The sequence below is a fragment of the Lissotriton helveticus genome, chromosome 5_1, assembly GCF_964261635.1.
Source record: "Lissotriton helveticus chromosome 5_1, aLisHel1.1, whole genome shotgun sequence".
NCBI lineage: Eukaryota > Metazoa > Chordata > Amphibia > Caudata > Salamandridae > Lissotriton > Lissotriton helveticus.
Window position 1 is genome coordinate 2,082,782,645 of NC_136065.1, and position 18,705 is coordinate 2,082,801,349.

Below are 18,705 nucleotides of genomic sequence, written 5' to 3' on the forward strand. Positions count from 1 at the left end.
GCACGGCATTACATGCAGCTCCGCTGACGTCACCGACTCCATAATAGACCAACGTCGGCGTGATGACATCAGTTCCCTTATTTCTGCGTCGTCGACGCCAATGGTTTTCGAGGGATCCTCTGTAACTTTGATAGTAACTTTGTTACTGTTTGTTGGTTTTCGTGTTTCTTGTATGGCTTTCTCCTGTCGATATGTCATCGAAGAAGACCGGATTCAAGCCGTGTGGTGAATGTGAGAAAATGATGTCGATCACGGACCCACATGAAGATTGCGTTTGGTGCCTGAGCTCAGACCATGATGTCCAAGGGTGTCCATCCTGTAGGAAGATGAATCCCAAGGCCCTTCGTGAGAGAGAGGTGAAGCTCTTGGTTGCCAAGATGAAAGGTAAAAAGGACAGGATGAGCTCGAGGTCGCGATCGAGGCAGTCGAGGTCTCATTCGAGGTCGCCCTCGAGGTCATCATCGGGGCATGTTTCCAGGTCGACAAAAAAGAAGCACAAGAAGAAGAAGCATGGGTCTCGACATCATTCGGAGAAAGATTCAGATTCGAGACCGAAGTTGCCAAGCAGGAGGCATCGGAAGGATTATATATCTCCTTCTCCTAAGGCTCTGGATCCAGAGGGTGAGGGCTCGCCCATGGAGTCGCCGGAGCATTCTCCGGCTCCAGTGTCGAATCCCTCTCCGGTGCCGTTTCGATCTCCAGATCAAGAGGAGGAAGAGGCTCCCCTGCCTGGGGGTTCGACGACTCCGGCTCACCAACGTGAAGATGAGACGAATTCGGTGCCTCCTCAAGAGCAGCCTGTGAGTTCATACCCTCCTTTTCTGGGCCCAGGACAAGACCCTACACAGTTTTTAAACGCTATGTATGGTGTCTATTCAAGAGCCTTGTACCCCTCTGGAGCACCGGCTGGTCACATGGGTCCGATGGCATTAAACCTGGGAGTCCCCCAGACTTATGCTCCGGCGCCGTTCATGCCATTTATGCCAGCTTTGACACCGCCTTGGCATTTCTCGGCGCCACCGAAGCCTTCGACGCCGATGCCTTCCTTCACCGACACCGGTTCCGGTCCGACCTCGAGAACAGCGGCCTGGTCCTCCGGCTCCGTCGGAGTCGATTCCGGATCCGCCAACGCAGTTCCCGAAGAAGAGGTCGAGACGTGAGGCTCAACGACTTCTAGAAGAACAAAGATACAGAGAAGTCGAGATGGAAGAGGGAGAGTTACAGGATACTGAGGATTTCTTTGATGACTTAAGAGAGGCTAGTGGATTGGAACTGTCTCCGAATTGGGATTTAGCCTCTGTCTCAGATGCCCCTTCTAAAGATGTGGCTCCATATCATGTAGTCATCAAGAAGGCAGCGGGTCTATTGAATTTAACTCTACCTACTGCAGAGTACAAGTTGAATATTTTGACGGAAGTCCTCCACTTTCCGTCTTCTGTTGTAGAGCCCATGCTTCCTTTCAATGAAGCTTTGACGGAGCCAATCTTAGAGGTGTGGAATAGACCTCTCACAGCTCCTGCTGTTTCTAAAGCTGTTGCAAGAAGATACAGGGTTGCTCCTGGAGACCCAGACTTTTTATCTTCGCATCCTTTGCCAGAGAGCTTGGTGGTACAGGCAGCATGCGCCAAAAAATCTGCAGGTGCTTTCCCTCAGGTGCCTGGGGATAAGGAATCTAAAAAGCAGGACCAAGCCGCAAAGAAAGTCTTTTCATCGGCGAGTATGGCTCTCAAGTCAACAAATGCTACATGCCTCTTGGGGCGTTACATCCATGCTTTGATGGATTCTGTGAAACAGCTAGCGCCTAAAATTCCAGAGGAGGACAGACCTTTTTTTAAGGAGGTGCTTGTTGACACTCAAGCTGCTGATCGCCAAGTCATCCAGAGTGGGTTGGACACAGCTGACTCGGTGGCGAGAGTCATGGGATCCTCAATTGCCACCAGAAGAGCGGCCTGGTTGAAGTCCTCCGAATTCCCTGCGAATGTCCAGGCTGCCTTAATGGATCTACCTTTTGATGGCTCGGGCCTTTTCGAAAAAAAGGCTGATTCTGCATTGGAGAGATTCAAAGACAGCAGAGCTACGGCCAGATCCTTGGGTTTACAATCCAGAGGAACTGTGGGCAAAAGGTATAGGGGATTTGGGAGGTCCTCCTTTCGTCCCTACAAGCTGTCGCAACAGCAGCAACAACAGCAAAATCCGCTGTATAAGTCATACAGGGGCAAACAAAGAGCTCGTCCTCGAGGACGTCAAGCTTCCTCCTCCTCCTCCTCTTCCTCTCCCCACCCCCTCCAACATCAGCAAAGCAGCCCTAGTTCCACCATTCCGGATCATGCGGGTCCTGTGGGGGGTCGGCTTAACTATTTTCTACGAGATTGGGAATCGGCCACATCGGACATTTGGGTTCTCAATCTCGTGGAGAATGGGTATGCTCTTCCCTTACGGGAGTTCCCTCCGAATTACCCTCATTGCCGAGGACCACCTGCTACTCCTGCAGGAAGACGTCCTGGCATTACTAAGAAAAGGTGCGATAGTGGTGGTTCCGGAGCAGGAAAGGGGTCAGGGATGCTACTCTCGGTATTTCCTGATCCCCAAGAAGGATGGCAGACTTCGTCCAATCCTGGATCTCAGGGTCTTGAACCTCTTTTTGAAGCAGAAGTTCAAGATGCTCACCCTTGCGCAGGTTCTTCAAGCGCTGCTGGAAGAAGACTGGATGGTGTCGATCGACTTGCAGGATGCATATTTCCACATCTCCATCCTGAAGTCGCACAGGAAGTATCTCCGTTTTACGGTGGGTTCGCAGCATTACCAGTTTGCGGTCCTACCGTTTGGTCTTACTACTGCGCCTCGAGTCTTCACCAAGGTGATGGCTGTGGTGGCGGCACATCTCAGAAGATCAGGGGTACCAGTTTTCCCTTATCTGGACAATTGGCTAATCAAGGCAGAATCCCCAGAGAAGGTGCTCCATCATCTGCAAGTCACAACTCAGTTGTTGTTCAGATTGGGTTTTTCGATAAATGTACCCAAATCTCACCTGGTGCCCTCCCAGCGCAACCTGTTCATAGGTGCTCTACTGGATACAACTGTGTGTCGAGCATTCCCTCCTCCTCAAAGGATTCACGACATAAAGGAAATAATTCCTTTGTTTTACAGTGGAGCGGTCGTTCCAGTCCTGAAGGTCCTCCGTCTGCTCGATCTGATGGCTTCTTGCATTCTGTTGGTCAACCATGCACGCTGGCACATGAGGGCACTCCAGTAGTGCCTCCACAGGCAGTAGTATCAGCACAACGGAGATCTCAGGGAGTCAGTGAGGATCTCCAGAGAAGCTGCGGCGGATCTGTCTTGGTGGAGCGTGGAGGGCAATCTGTCTCAAGGAAGGCCCTTCCATCTTCCTCCGTCGGTTGCCACAGTAATAACGGATGCATCCACTCTAGGGTGGGGTGCTCATCTGGGGGATCTGGAGATCAAGTGTCTTTGGTCTCCAGAGGAAAGGTTGCTTCCCATCAACCTTTTAGAGTTGCAGCCGATACGTTTAGCGCTCAAGGCCTTCCTCCCTTCCCTACGCGGTCAGTCAGTTCAAGTCCTGACGGACAACACTACTGCGATGTGGTATGTCAACAAGTAGGGAGGTGTGGGTCGCAGTGCTTTTGCAGAGAGGCTCTGTGTCTCTGGTCCTGGGTTCAGGACCATCGGATTTGTCTGATGGCAAATCATGTGGCCAGGGTTCTGAACGTGCGTACAGACTGCCTCAGTTGGCAGTTCTCAGCCGATCACGAGTGGAGGCTTCATCCGGAGGTGGTTCGTCACGTCTTTCGGACGTGAGGGACACCTCGGGTGGACCTGTTTGCCACTCACGAGAATGCTCACTGCCCGTCATTGTGTAGTCTCCAGTATCCGATGCAGGGAGCTTTGGGAGACGCGTTTCAGTTGAGTTGGGACTCAATACTCCTTTACGCGTTACCTCCCATACCCTTGATTCCTCGGGTTCTGAGGAAGATTTGCCAAGACCGGGCCCAAGTCATATTGATCGCACAGGATTGGCCAAGAAGGGTGTGGTACACAGATCTTCTCCACCTCTCCTCGTGCTCGCCGCTCCGTCTCCATCTCAGGGCAGATCTCCTCTCTCAGATGGAGGGTCAGGTTCTACATCCCCACCTTAAACCTTCATGCCTGGAAATTGAACGGGGCAACCTGAATTCTTTTTCTCTCCCACATGATGTGGTGGATGTCATTTTATCGGCCAGGCGTGATCCCACCAAGTCTATCTACTCTTATAGATGGTCTAAATGTGTCTCTTGGTGTGGGGAGAAGTCCATTGACCCTTTGAAGGCTCGATTGTCTGACATACTTCAGTTTGCCCTTTTTTTTGGCTCAGCAAGGGTTTGCTGTGGCTACGGTCAAAGGTTATCTTTCGGCCTTGTCGGCATTTCTCTGTCTGCCGGATCAGTCGTCCTTATTTAAATCTCCTATTGTTTTAAGGTTTCTAAAGGGCCTTTCAAATAAATTTCCTCCTACTCCCTTTATTGTGCCTCAATGGGACTTGAATCTTGTGCTCACTTTCTTGATGGGTTCACGTTTTAAACCTTTGAACAAGTGTCCCTTGAGACTGTTATCTTTTAAAACGGTCTTCCTGATTGCAATTACCTCGGCAAGGGGGGTAAGTGAGCTTCAAGCGCTTAGCTCAAAGCCCCCATTCTTGACCATTCATGCTGAACAAATGGTTCTCAGGACCAGGGCTGCTTTTCTGCCTAAGGTAGTAACTCCATTACATCTAGGGCAGTCCATTACCCTCCCTACCTTTTATGCTCCCCCCCACCCTTCCAAGGATTAGGAGAGACTTCACCGCTTGGACTCTAAGAGGGCAGTGAGCTTCTACTTGGCAGAACCAGAGAGTTCAGAGTGGATGACCAGCTCTTTGTGGGTTTTGTTGGAGCCAGAAGAGGCAAGGCGGTGCACGAGCGCACGCTGTCGAGATGGATAGTCTTGTGTATCAAGATATGCTACTCTCTGGCGGGTAAGGAACCTCCTGAAGGTTTAAGAGCTCCTTCCACTACAGCAAGGTCTGCTACATCTGCTTTGTCTAGGGGTGTACCTGTAGAGGACATTTGTAGAGCAGCGACTTTCGCATTACTGCTTTGATTCCGAAGTGAGGAGGGACGGCCACTTTGCGCGTTCTGTCCTCCAGGATTTTCTGGTGTAGGAGAGTGGAAACCCTCCTCCGGGAGTGGGGACTGCTGTGGGACTCTATTCACAAGGTGAGGAATCCACTGGCAGATGTATCCATCAGAAGAACAAGTTACTTACCTTCGGTAACGCTTTTTTTGGTGGATACAGTATCTGCCTGTGGATTCCTCACTGACCCTCCCGCCTCCCCGTTGTCCACTCTTCTATACCTGATTTAGTGTAATGTAAATATTTTATTGTCAAAGGAAATGTGTTATTATGATTGCTTTCCTGCGTTGACTACACACTGCGTGTGTTATTTTGATTATTTGGTACTGTGTACATTATGTGTATATCTACTTTTGTTGATCCGTCCGTGTGCCTCGAAGGCACGGAAAAAAAGGCGGAACTGATGTCATCACGCCGACGTGGGCCTATTATGGAGTCGGTGACATCAGCGGAGCCGCACGCGATGCCGTGCTTCTGTGATGTCGTCCACGTCGGCGCGAAGCTACAAAAAGAATTTCCGAATGTTGCTGACGCAGGGGGATATTCACAAGGTGAGGAATCCACAGGCAGATACTGTATCCACCAGAAAAAGCGTTACCGAAGGTAAGTAACTTGTTCATTAGGGCTCCTGGTTTTATGGAATGTTTTTTCTTTTTTACTTTTCTGACTGCATTTATACATATTTATTTTGGGTGTGTGAAAAAAAAGGAAGCTGAAACTAGTATATTTCCACATTTATTTACCCAATAAACGTGCACTCATGCCTGAATGCCTGAGAGGTTTCAATGATATGAATACCCATAGATAATAAATTAATGTACTTATATGAAAACATACACGTTTTAGTAACAACCTTGTGCATATCTATTGCTGTTCAAGCCGCTTTACTAAAATTAATTTCTATATTTAACCCTCTTGCCATCAATTTGCATAGCTATGCGCTTGGCAGCCATGACTGGCAGCATTTAGAATCACGCAAAAACAACCCAATTTCCATTTTTAGCCACATTTAAATATAAGGACAGTAAGGAAAATAAATGGGATTGTCTGTATTTATCTGTACAAATCTGTGAAAACGGAAAACAGGGGCCTTAATTGCAATGAACTTCTAGCACTGTTTCACCGTGACAAGAATATACACTATGCAAAGATCATAAATCACTAATGCTCAGGTGTATGTGAATAGTTATGGATGCCATAATTGTATGAGGATCTCACACCCTAGACAAATTTGAGAGTAGATCAAATTTTCAGTAAGAGTTTCAGCAGATAAAGTAATGAGAATCTGGATACTAGACTATGCGCGCAGACAAAGGGGGGATATTGTCCTGTTTCAGGAGACTAAAATTGAGGTTAAACAATTCTACCATTTGCGGATTTTTTTTTACACAGAAGTAGTGGGAGCTGAAGCTAAGGGGAAAAAGAATGGTGTCTTGTTGTTAATAGCGAAAAAGTCTAAGGTTGAAATTCTCTCATCAGAAGTGGATGAGAATGGCAGGTGGATCACAGCTAAATTAAGCAGAGACAACACGGAATTCTACATCACAAACATCTATGCTCCTAACACTAATGACCTTCAATTCTGGGACGACCGGGGCAAACAAATCGAGACCGTTCCTGACTCAGCCGTACACATTTTGGCCGGGGATTTTAATTTCCCCATGGACGTCACCCTAGATAGAGATTCACGTTGCCCCTTTCGGTCGAATAAATGACACAAAGCTTTTATCAACCTATGCAAGCGATTTCATTTTGTAGATGCATGGAGACTACTGAACCCCACGGACAGGGATTACACATTCTATTCATTACCACATGACTCTTACTCCCGTATCGACTACATTCTTATAACACAAAATGGGGTTTCAAGGATAGAGGGCACATCTATAGAACCTAGAGTTATGTCTGATCACTCATGCATTTCCTTATCCATAACCAATGTCAAGCCCTCGTCTCGTCAGACGTCGTGGCGTTTGAACGACGAAATACTAGACAAAGAACAACACCGGATCACTATACAGTCTGCTATTAGCTCATACCTACAACACAATAAGAAGGGAGACACTACCGACCTAGTAAGATGGGAGGCCCTGAAGAGCACTATCAGGGGGGTATGTATTAAAATTAGATCAGCGGTGAATAAAGATCATGACCGTAAATTGGAGGATTTAGAAAAGGAAATATTGATACTAGAGAGTAAACATCAGCAGGTCAGGGACGGCACGATTCTGAATGCACTTGCCAACAAAAAGTATGAATACAACAGAATAGTGAGTGAAAGGGCTGGGGTATGGTTAGATAAAAGAAGGAGGTTCAAACTTTGCGAATCCAATAAAGCAGGTAAAAGCCTGGCCTCTTATTTGAAATTCAAGGTACAGAGAAACACTATTAATGTTATCAAAGACCTCTCTGGGGTTGTTCACTCAGAACCGGACAAGATAGCGGAGGTGTTTAAGGACTTTTACGAAACTCTGTATGCCAAAAATAAATCAGTGGAGGAAGATAAGATTCAGGAGTACCTAAACGAATGTGAATTACCAAAGCTCTCCACTGATGACCAGCTAAGCCTCAATGCACCAATCACGACCGTAGACATAGAACAAGCAATTAAATCTCTAAAATCTGGGAAGGCCCCAGGCCCCGATGGGTTCACGGCTAGATTTTATAAACCCTTTCCATCTTTATTGGTGGATCCTCTGCTGAGCCTTTTTCAAGAAATAAATGAGTCAGGCAAAGTTAAGGGTACTCTGTCTGAGGCTATAATTGCAGTACTTCCAAAAGATGGGAAAGACCCCTCTCTCACGAAAAATTATAGTATAGGCCCATTTCCCTCATCAACCTTGATTGCAAAATCTTGGCCGTGATCCTCTCCATGCGCCTTCAGAAGGTTCTTCCTCAACTGATCCACCCCTCACAAGCAGGATTCCTGAAAAATAGAATGTCTAGTGATAATACCAGGATACTAGCGCACGTTATGGAAAAGGCAAAACTTCTAGACACGCCCACTGCTGCAATAACATTAGATGCCGAGAAGGCTTTTGACAAAGTCGACTGGTCCTTCCTAAAAGCGGTCTTGAACAAGTTCAATCTGGGTGAGACATTCACAAAGCTAGTTATGTCCCTCTATTTTTGTCCTTCCGCGAAGGTAAGGGCGGGTGGCTCCTTTTCCTCCTCCCTAAATTTGCAACAGGGGACAAGACAGGGGTGCCCCCTATCACCTTCTTTATTCCTGCTGGCCATAGAGCCATTCCTGTACCACATAAGACACGACGACGCGATTGCTGGTATCCCATTTGATGACTGCACTATCAAACTGACCGCATATGCAGATGACGTTCTAATTATGTCAGAAAAAGCTGATGAAGCCATACCTGCACTTATGGCAAATATTGCCGAGTTTTCCCGTGTCTCAGGCTACAAACTGAACAAGGATAAAACGGAGGTCAAACTCCTTAATAACATAGGCAGTAAAGATATACTGGGAGACTCAGGCCTCACCTGGCAGCCGCACTGTTTTAAATATCTGGGGCTAGACTTCGATAAAGACCTGATCACCACTTTGAAAATAAATGAGGACATAACCTTAAAAAAGATCTCCACTTTGTTGGAAGGGTGGTCACCTAAATTCCTCTCTAGGTGGGGCAGAGCAGAGACCCTTAAAATGATGTCCACCCCGCTAGTGAATTATCTGGCTAGCATGCTCCCCATGACATTTTCGGACGACTTCATCAATAAAGTAGATAAGCTGTTTGGCGGGTTCCTGTGGCGAGGCAAGAAAACCAGGATATCTCTGAAAAAACTGCAGTTAACTAAAGACAAAGGCGGCCTGGGTCTTCCCTCGTTCAGGAACTACCAAACAGCGTTCCTCTGCAAACAAGATGCACAATGGTTGAATGACTCCCCATCTTATGTCCCTCTGTGGATAAATATTGAAAAATCTATCATTGGTCACGCGCCTCTTCCGTCTCTGCTTACCATGGACCTATCTCATCTGCCTCATTCTAAGTATATTATGTTAAATACCAGACGGGCCTTGTTAAGACTTGATCAGACACATAAAACTAAACTAGTAATTAAAAAATCTACTCTTATGTCCCTGTGGAGGAACCCGTACTTTAAATGCGAGGGTAAAACCCTTTATTGGGATTGGTGGTCCAAGAAAGGTATTAACTTGATGCTGGACCTTTACGATGGCACGCAACCACTTCCGTTCTCAAGTTTACAGGAAACGCATGCTCTCACACCTATGGACTTCTACGAATTCTTGAAGTTAAAGGCCATTATATCAGCTCGTAACTTTACCCCTCACGTCCCTTGGCTAGCGACTCATCTGCCACGCCTTCTGTCTGCAGGTCACTTCGTGTCTAGAGTGTATAAACTGCTACTTCCAATGCCAAGGAAAACCCATAGACAGGCTGAGTCCAAATGGGAGGCTGAACCTATCTCCACTGGGATAGAATTCGACTGGGATATGATATATAAAACTGCTCTTTCCAATAAAATATCGCCCATCCTTTTTCAAACAAAATATATGCTCTTGAATAGGGCGTTCTGGACTCCGGCTAGACTCTTTAAATGTCACTTGAGGGATACACCCGCATGTTGGAATTGCCAGTCAGGGGCTGGCGACCTCGCCCATATGCTCTTTCACTGCCCCTCCATACAGACCTACTGGGGGAAGATCTTCGACTGTATCCACCATGTTTTCAATCTGACGCCTGTAAGAGAGTTTGTATATGTTATTTTGGGTGCTCTTGATCCACATCTGGTGGATACACATGACCGCAACCTCTTAGATTTGATGCTAACGCTTGCATGTAAAGTGATCTTGTTCAAATGGAAAAACAGATCAGAGGTGAATTTTAAAATCTGGCAGGAATGGCTTTCATTTCTGAGGGGTGCTGATAACTCGGCACTTCAATCGGCTACATGGCGTCCTTCTAAAAAGAAACTCTGGAAGTCGCTTGATATGTCCTCCTTCCACTTTGACCCACCGTGATGTAGTAATTATCGCTGTTCACTCCTGTTGATGCAGAGTAGGTGCCAGACCTCAAGGATGGTAATTCGCAATGTCGCGTAACTGTATGTATCTTTGATTTAATTTGCAGGTTTTCATATTATGTACTACCCACTGTGTAGCTCTGTCCACAGATGTCGTTTACAAGCACTTTGTGATTTCTTTTATGCAATGTATTGTATTTAAGTGTCATAATTGTTTTCATCTCTATACTGGAAGACTTTTTGTATTGTTCTTTTTACTTTTATTAATAAAACTGATTTGAATTAAAAAACAAGCATTTACAATGCAACGGTTTCGCCTTACAAAAAGTTAGACACGCTTTCAGTTTTAGTAGAGGAGACCCCTTGCCTCCCACTGCAGCTGAAGCATTTCAGCGCTGTGAATTAACCCCCTCCTGGGAGAGTTAGCTCTACTTTTTCAGAGAACTTTTAAGGCATCTGCAAAGTGGACTCTGGCCCAGGGCCCCAGCCTTTCAAAGGGGGTGGGAGTGAAGGGGAGGTGTGGTGTGAAAGAGCCAGCTCTGTTCTACAGATTTTTGCGCTCATCACTTAAACTATTTCCAAGATTGTCTTTAAAAATTTATCTATTTTTTAATTTATTTTTAATGTATATTACAGACATTTTGCAGACAAAATGTGTTATACAAGGAAGCCATAGCTGGATGGATTAGTGAAAGTATGAATGGATGAGTGAAGGGGTGAATGGAATGATGAGGGAAAGGATGGATAGATGAGTGAATGAATGGAAGGATGGATGAGAGAAAGCGTAAATAAATAGATGTATGTGTGAAACGGTGGATGTATGCGTAAGGGTGGATGGATGAGTGAAAGGATGGATAGATGGGTGAAAGGGTGGATGGATAATGAGTGAAGGGTGAATGGATAATGAGAGAAAAGATGGATGGATGGATGCATGAGTGGAATGTTGGATGAGAGTAAATTAATTATTTTATTGGTGGAAGTGTAGATGGATGTGTAAAAACAGGTGGATGTATTATTGAAATGGTGGATGGATCAATAAAAGGGAGGCTGATGCATCAGTCAGTGGATGGATGAGAGAAATTATGTATGCATTGATGTATTGATAAGTGAAAGGATGAATGAATAAATAGATGGATGAGTGAAAGCGTGGATGTAAGGATGTATGAGTGAGTGAGGAGGGTAGAACAGACTAAGTGTGGATGAGCTGTTAATGGATGAATTCATGAGTGGATGAGTAAATGGATGAGTGGGTGGATGGGTGAAGGGCGGATAGAAGGATGGGTGCAATTGGAGGCTGAGCAGAGAGTGCATCAGTGAATGGACGGTGCCGGGAGGGGCTGTGGAGAGAGTGCATCAGTAAAGGGATGGTGCAGGGAGAGGCTGAGGAGAGAGTGCAGCAGTGAAGGGATGGTGCAGTGAGAGACTGAAGAGAGTGCAGCAGTGAAGGGATGGTGCAGTGAGAGGCTGAGGAGAGTGCATCAGTGAATGGACGGTGCAGGGAGGGGCTGTGGAGAGAGTGCATCAGTGAAGGGACGGTGCAGGGAGAGGCTGAGGAGAGAGTGCAGCAGTGAAGGCATGGTGCAGTGAGAGGCTGAGGAGAGTGCACCAGGGAAGGGACGGTGCAGGGAAAGGCTGAAGAGAGTGCAGCAGTGAAGGGACGATGCAATGGGAGGCTGAGCAGAGAGTGCATCAGTGAATGGACGGTGCAGGGAGGGGCTGTGGAGAGAGTGCATCAGTGAAGGGACTGTGCAGGGAGAGGCTGAGGAGAGAGTGCAGCAGTGAAGGGATGGTGCAGTGAGAGACTGAAGAGAGTGCAGCAGTGAAGGGATGGTGCAGTGAGAGGCTGAGGAGAGTGCAGCAGTGAAGGGACAGTACCGTGAGAGGCTGAGAGAGAGTGCAGCAGCGAGTGATGGTGCAGTGGAGGAGTGAGGGCTGCAGCCTGGATGGGGGGCTGAGCAGAGAGTGAAGCGACGGCGCAGGGAGAGGCTGAGGAGAGAGTGCTGCAGTGAAGCGATGGTGCCGTGAGAGGCTGAGGAAAGTGCAGCAGTGAAGAGACGAGGCAATGGGGGGCTGAACAGAGAGTGCATCAGTGAAGGGACGGTGCAGGGAGAGGCTGAGGAGAGTGCAGCAGTGAAGGGACGGCGCAGGGAGAGGCTGAGGAGAGAGTGCTGCAGTGAAGCGATGGTGCAGTGAGAGGCTGAGGAAAGTGCAGCAGTGAAGGGACGAGGCAATGGGGGGCTGAACAGAGTGCATCAGTGAAGGGACGGTGCAGGGAGAGGCTGAGGAGAGTGCAGCAGTGAAGGGACGATGCAATAGGGAGCTGAGCAGAGAGTGCATCAGTGAAGGGACGGTGCAGGGAGAGGCTGAGGAGAGTGCATCAGTGAAGGGACAGTGCAGGGAGAGGCTGAGGAGAGAGTGCATCAGTGAAAGGATGGTGCAGGGAGAGGCTGAGGAGAGAGTGCAGCAGTGAAAGGATGGTGCAGTGAGAGACTGAGGAGAGTGCAACAGGGAAGAGACGGTATAGTGGAGCTGAGGAGAGAGTGAAGGGATGGTGCAGTAAGAGGCTGAGGAGAGTGCATCAGTGAATCGATGGTACCGGGAGAGGCTGAGGAGAGAGTGCAGCAGTGAGTGATGGTGCAGTGGAGGAGTGAGGGCTGCAGCCTGGATGGGGGGGGGGGCTGAGCAGAGAGTGCAGCAGTGAAGCGATGGCGCAGGGAGAGGCTGAGGAGAGAGTGCAGCAGTAAAAGGACAGTGCAGTGTAAAAATAAAAATATGCCTTACCTCTAACATAAACTAAAATCAACATACATACCTGTCTGAACAACTCCGTGCACAGCGGTGCACATCGCTGAAGGGAATCGCCACGGGCCATGTTGAACCTAGAAAAGAGAGAATAAACATAAGATTAGCAAAAAAAAAATGGCTTACCTCTGAACGAAAACAGAGACAGAGAGTGAGGTAGTGAAAGAGAGTGAAAGTGACTTAGTGAGATAGAAATAGAGAGAGTGAGGTAGCGAGAGAGAGAGTGAGGTAGATAGAGTGAGACAGAGAGAGTGAGGTAGTGAAAGAGTGAGTTAGTGATGGAGAGTGATTTTGGTGGTAGTGAGATAGAAACAATGAGTGATGTTGTGACATAGTGAGATAGAGAAGGACTGAGGTAGTTTAAGAGAGAGTGAAAGTGACTTAGTGAGATAGAAAGAGAGAGAGTGAGTTAGTGAGATAGAGAGTGACGTAGTGAGTTGGAGAGAGAGAGAGTGAACTTGTGAGCTAGTGAGATAGAGAGTGAGTCAGCGAGAGAGTGTTGTAGTTATTTTTTGAGTGAGTGACTTGTGTTATAGTTAGGTAGTGAGAGTGATATGGAAATAGATAGAGTGATGTTATGAAGAGAGTTAGTGAGAGAGAGAGTGAGATAGTGTTATAGATATAATTTGAGTAGTGATGTAGTTATTTTTGTTTTGTGGGAGAGTGAAGTAGATATAGAGTGAGGTAGTGAGAGAGAGTGAGGTAGTGAAAGAATGAGGTAGTGAGGGTGAGAGTTGTTGTGCTGTATTGAGATAGAAACAGAGAGATGTTGTGAAGTAGTGAGCTAGAGAGAGAGTGAGGTAGTGTATGAGAGAGTGAAAGTGAGTTAGTGTATTTGAGAGAGAGAGAGAGAGAGTGCGGTAGTGAGATAGAGAGAGAGTGAAGTAGTGAGTTAGAGAGAGAGTGAAGTTGTGTGGTAGTGAGAGAGTGATGTAGTGAACTTTAGAGAGAGTGTCGTGATATAGTGAGAGAGAGATAGTGAGATAGAAATAGAGTGAGGTAGTATATAGAGAGAGTGTGAGGTAGTGAGTTAGAGAGAGAGTGAAGCAGTGAGTTAGAGAGAGAGAGAGAGTGAAGTTGTGAGGTAGTGAGAGAGTGTTGTAGTGAATTTTTGAGAGTGTCATGATATAGTGAGGCAGTGAGATAGTGAGATAGTAATAGATAGAGTGAGGTAGTGATGTAGAGAGGGTGAGGTAGTGAGATAGAGAGAGTGAAGTTGTGAAGTAGTGTGTTAGAGAGATAGTTACTGTGGTAGTGATATTGTGATGCTGTGAGAAAGAGAGAGTTGAGTAGTGAGGTAGAGATTGAGGTAGAGAGAGAGTGAATGAGAGATAGTGTAGTAGTGTGAAAGATAGTGAGGTAGTGAGAGAGATAGTGAGTTAGTGAAAGAGAGAGTGCGGTAGTGAGAGTGAGGTAGTGAGAGAGAGAGTTTGAAGGGACGGTATAGTGGAGCTGAGGAGAGAGTGAAGGGACGGTACCGTAAGAGGCTGAGGAGAGCGTGCAGCAGTGAGTGATGGTGCAGTGGAGGAGTGAGGGCTGGGCTGAGCAGAGAGTGCAGCAATGAAGGGACAATGCAATGGGGGGCTGAGCAGAGAGTGCGCCAGTGGAGGGATGGTGCAGGGAGAGGCTGAGGAGAGTGCAGCAGTGAAGGGACGATGCAATGGGGGGCTGAGCAGAGAGTGCATCAGTGAAGGGACGGTGCAAGGAGAGGCTGAGGAGAGTGCAGCAGTGAAGGGACGGTGCAAGGAGAGGCTAAGGAGAGAGTGCAGCAATAAAGGGACGGTGCAGGGAGAGGCTGAGGAGAGAGTGCATCAGTGAAGGGCCGGTGCAGGGAGAGGCTGAGGAGAGAGTGCATCAGTGAAGGGATGGTGCAGGGAGAGGCTGAGGAGAGAGTGTAGCAGTGAAAGGATGGTGCAGTGAGACTGAGGAGAGTGCAACAGTGAAGAGACGGTATAGTGGAGCTGAGGAGAGAGTGAAGGGATGGTGCAGTGAGAGACTGAGGAGAGTGCACCAGTGAAGGGACGGTGAAGGGAGAGGCTGAGGAGAGTGCAGCAGTGAAGGGACGATGCAATGGGGGGGCTGAGCAGAGTGCATGAGTGAAGGGACAGTACAGGGAGAGGCTGAGGAGAGTGCAGCAGTGAAGGGACGATGCAATGGGAGGCTGAGCAGAGAGTGTATCAGTGAATGGACGGTGCAGGGAGAGGCTGAGCAGAGAGTGCAGCAGTGAAGGGAGGGTGCAGAGTGCAACAGTGACGGGACGGTACCGTAAGAGGCTGAGGAGAGAGTGCTGCAGTGAGTGATGGTGCAGTGGAGGAGTGAGGGCTGCAGCCTGGATGGGGGGGCTGAGCAGAGAGTGCAGCAATGAAGGGATGATGTAATGGGGGGCTGAGCAGAGAGTGCGTCAGTGAAGGGATGGTGCAGGGAGAGGCTGAGGAGAGTGCAGCAGTGAAGGGACGATGCAATGGGGGCTGAGCAGAGAGTGCATCAGTGAAGGGACGGTGCAAGAAGAGGCTGAGGAGAGTGCAGCAGTGAAGGGACAGTGCAGGGAGAGGCTGAGCAGAGAGTGCAGCAGTGAAGGGACGGTGCAGGGAGAGGCTGAGGAGAGTGCAGCATTAAAAGGACGATGCAGTGGGGGGCTGAGCAGAGAGTGCAGCAGTGAAGGGACTGTACAGTGGGACTGAGGAGAGAGCGTAGCAGTGAAGGGCCAATGCAGTGAGAGGCTGAGGAGAGTGCACCAGTGAAGGGACGGTGCAGGGAGAGGCTGAAGGGAGTGCAGCAGTGAAGGGACGATGCAATGGGAGGCTGAGCAGAGAGTGCAGCAATAAAGGGACGGTGCAGGGAGAGGCTGTAGAGAAAGTGCATCAGTGAAGGGACAGTGCAGGGTGAGGCTGTGGAGAGAGTGCATCAGTGAAGGGACGGTGCAGGGAGAGGCTGAGGAGAGAGTGCAGCAGTGAAGGGACGGTGCAGGGAGAGGCTGAGGAGAGAGTGCAGCAGTGAAGGGATGGTGCAGTGAGAGACTGAAGAGAGTGCAGCAGTGAAGGGATGGTACCGTGAGAGGCTGAGAGAGAGTGCAGCAGTGAGTGATGGTGCAGTGGAGGAGTGAGGGCTGCAGCCTGGATGGGGGGCTGAGCAGAGAGTGCAGCAGTGAAGCGATGGCGCAGGAAGAGGCTGAGGAGAGAGTGCTGCAGTGAAGGGATGGTGCAGTGAGAGGTTGAGGAGACTGCAGCAGTGAAGGGATGGTGCAGTGAGAGGCTGAGGAAAGTGCAGCAGTGAAGGGACGATGCAATGGGGGGCTGAACAGAGTGCATCAGTGAAGGGACGGTGCAGGGAGAGGCTGAGTAGAGTGCAGCAGTGAGTGATGGTGCAGTGGAGGAGTGAGGGCTGCAGCCTGGATGGGGGGCAGGGCTGAGCAGAGAGTGCAGCAATGAAGGGGCAATGCATTGGGGGGCTGAGCAGAGAGTGCGCCAGTGGAGTGAAGGGATGGTGCAGTGAGAGGCTGAGGAAAGTGCAGCAGTGAAGGGACGATGCAATGGGGGGCTGAACAGAGTGCATCAGTGAAGGGACGGTGCAGGGAGAGGCTGAGTAGAGTGCAGCAGTGAGTGATGGTGCAGTGGAGGAGTGAGGGCTGCAGCCTGGATGGGGGGCAGGGCTGAGCAGAGAGTGCAGCAATTAAGGCGACGATGCAATGGGGGGCTGAGCAGAGAGTGCATCAGTGGAGGGAGAGGCTGAGGAGAGAGTGCATCAGTGAAAGGACGGTGCAGGGAGAGGCTGAGGAGAGAGTGCAGCAGTGAAAGGATGGTGCAGTGAGAGACTGAGGAGAGAGTGCAGCAGTGAAAGGATGGTGCAGGGAGAGGCTGAGGAGAGAGTGCAGCAGTGAAAGGATGGTGCAGTGAGAGACTGAGGAGAGTGCAACAGTGAAGAGACGGTCTAGTGGAGCTGAGGAGAGAGTGAAGGGATGGTGCAGTAAGAGGCTGAGGAGAGAGTGCAGCAGTGAGTGATAGAAATAAACATAAGATTAGCAAAATAAACAAAATGCCTTACCTCTAACAGCAAAGCAGCAGCATACATACCTGTCTGAACCACTTCGTGCACAGAGGAGCACACAGCTGCACGGAGACGCCACGGGCCATATTGGACCTGAAAAACAAAGAAATAAACATAAGATTAGCAAAATAAACAAAATGCCTTACCTCTAACAGCAAAGCAGCAGCATACATACCTGTCTGAACCACTTCGTGCACAGCAGTGCACACAGCTGCACGGAGACGCCACGGGCCATATTGTACCTAGAAAAGAGAGAAAAATACCTAAGATTAGCAAAATCAAAACGATATATTACGTCAAACAGCAAAAGAGCAGCATATCGGGACCAGTTCGTGCACAACTGTGCACACAGCTGCACGGAGACGCCACGGGCCATATTGGACCTGAAAAACAAAGAAATAAACATAAGATTAGCAAAATAAACAAAATGGCTTACCTCTAACAGCAAAACAGCAGCATACATACCCGTCGGAACCACTTCCTGCACAACGGTGCACACAGCTGCACGGAGACACCACGGGCCATATTGGACCTGAAAAACAAAGAAATAAATATAAGATTAGCAAAATAAACGAAATGGCTTACCTCTAACAGCAAAACAGCAGCATACATACCCGTCGGAACCACTTCCTGCACAACGGTGCACACAGCTGCACGGAGACGCCACTGGCCATATTGGACCTGAAAAACAAAGAAATAAACATAGGATTAGCAAAATAAACAAAATGGCTTACCTCTAACAGCAAAACAGCAGCATACATACCCGTCGGAACCACTTCCTGCAAAACGGTGCACACAGCTGCACGGAGACGCCACGGGCCATATTGGACCTGAAAAACAAAGAAATAAACATAGGATCAGCAAAATAAACAAAATGGCTTACCTCTAACAGCAAAACAGCAGCATACATACCCGTCGGAACCACTTCCTGCACAACGGTGCACACAGCTGCACGGAGACGCCACGGGCCATATTGGACCTGAAAAACAAAGAAATAAACATAGGATTAGCAAAATAAACAAAATGGCTTACCTCTAACAGCAAAACAGCAGCATACATACCCGTCGGAACCACTTCCTGCACAACGGTGCACACAGCTGCACGGAGACGCCACGGGCCATATTGGACCTGAAAAACAAAGAAATAAACATAGGATTAGCAAAATAAACAAAATGGCTTACCTCTAACAGCAAAACAGCAGCATACATACCCGTCGGAACCACTTCCTGCACAACGGTGCACACAGCTGCACGGAGACGCCACGGGCCATATTGGACCTGAAAAACAAAGAAATAAACATAGGATTAGCAAAATAAACAAAATGGCTTACCTCTAACAGCAAAACAGCAGCATACATACCCGTCGGAACCACTTCCTGCACAACGGTGCACACAGCTGCACGGAGACGCCACGGGCCATATTGGACCTGAAAAACAAAGAAATAAACATAGGATTAGCAAAATAAACAAAATGGCTTACCTCTAACAGCAAAACAGCAGCATACATACCCGTCGGAACCACTTCCTGCACAACGGTGCACACAGCTGCACGGAGACGCCACGGGCCATATTGGACCTGAAAAACAAAGAAATAAACATAGGATTAGCAAAATAAACAAAATGGCTTACCTCTAACAGCAAAACAGCAGCATACATACCCGTCGGAACCACTTCCTGCACAACGGTGCACACA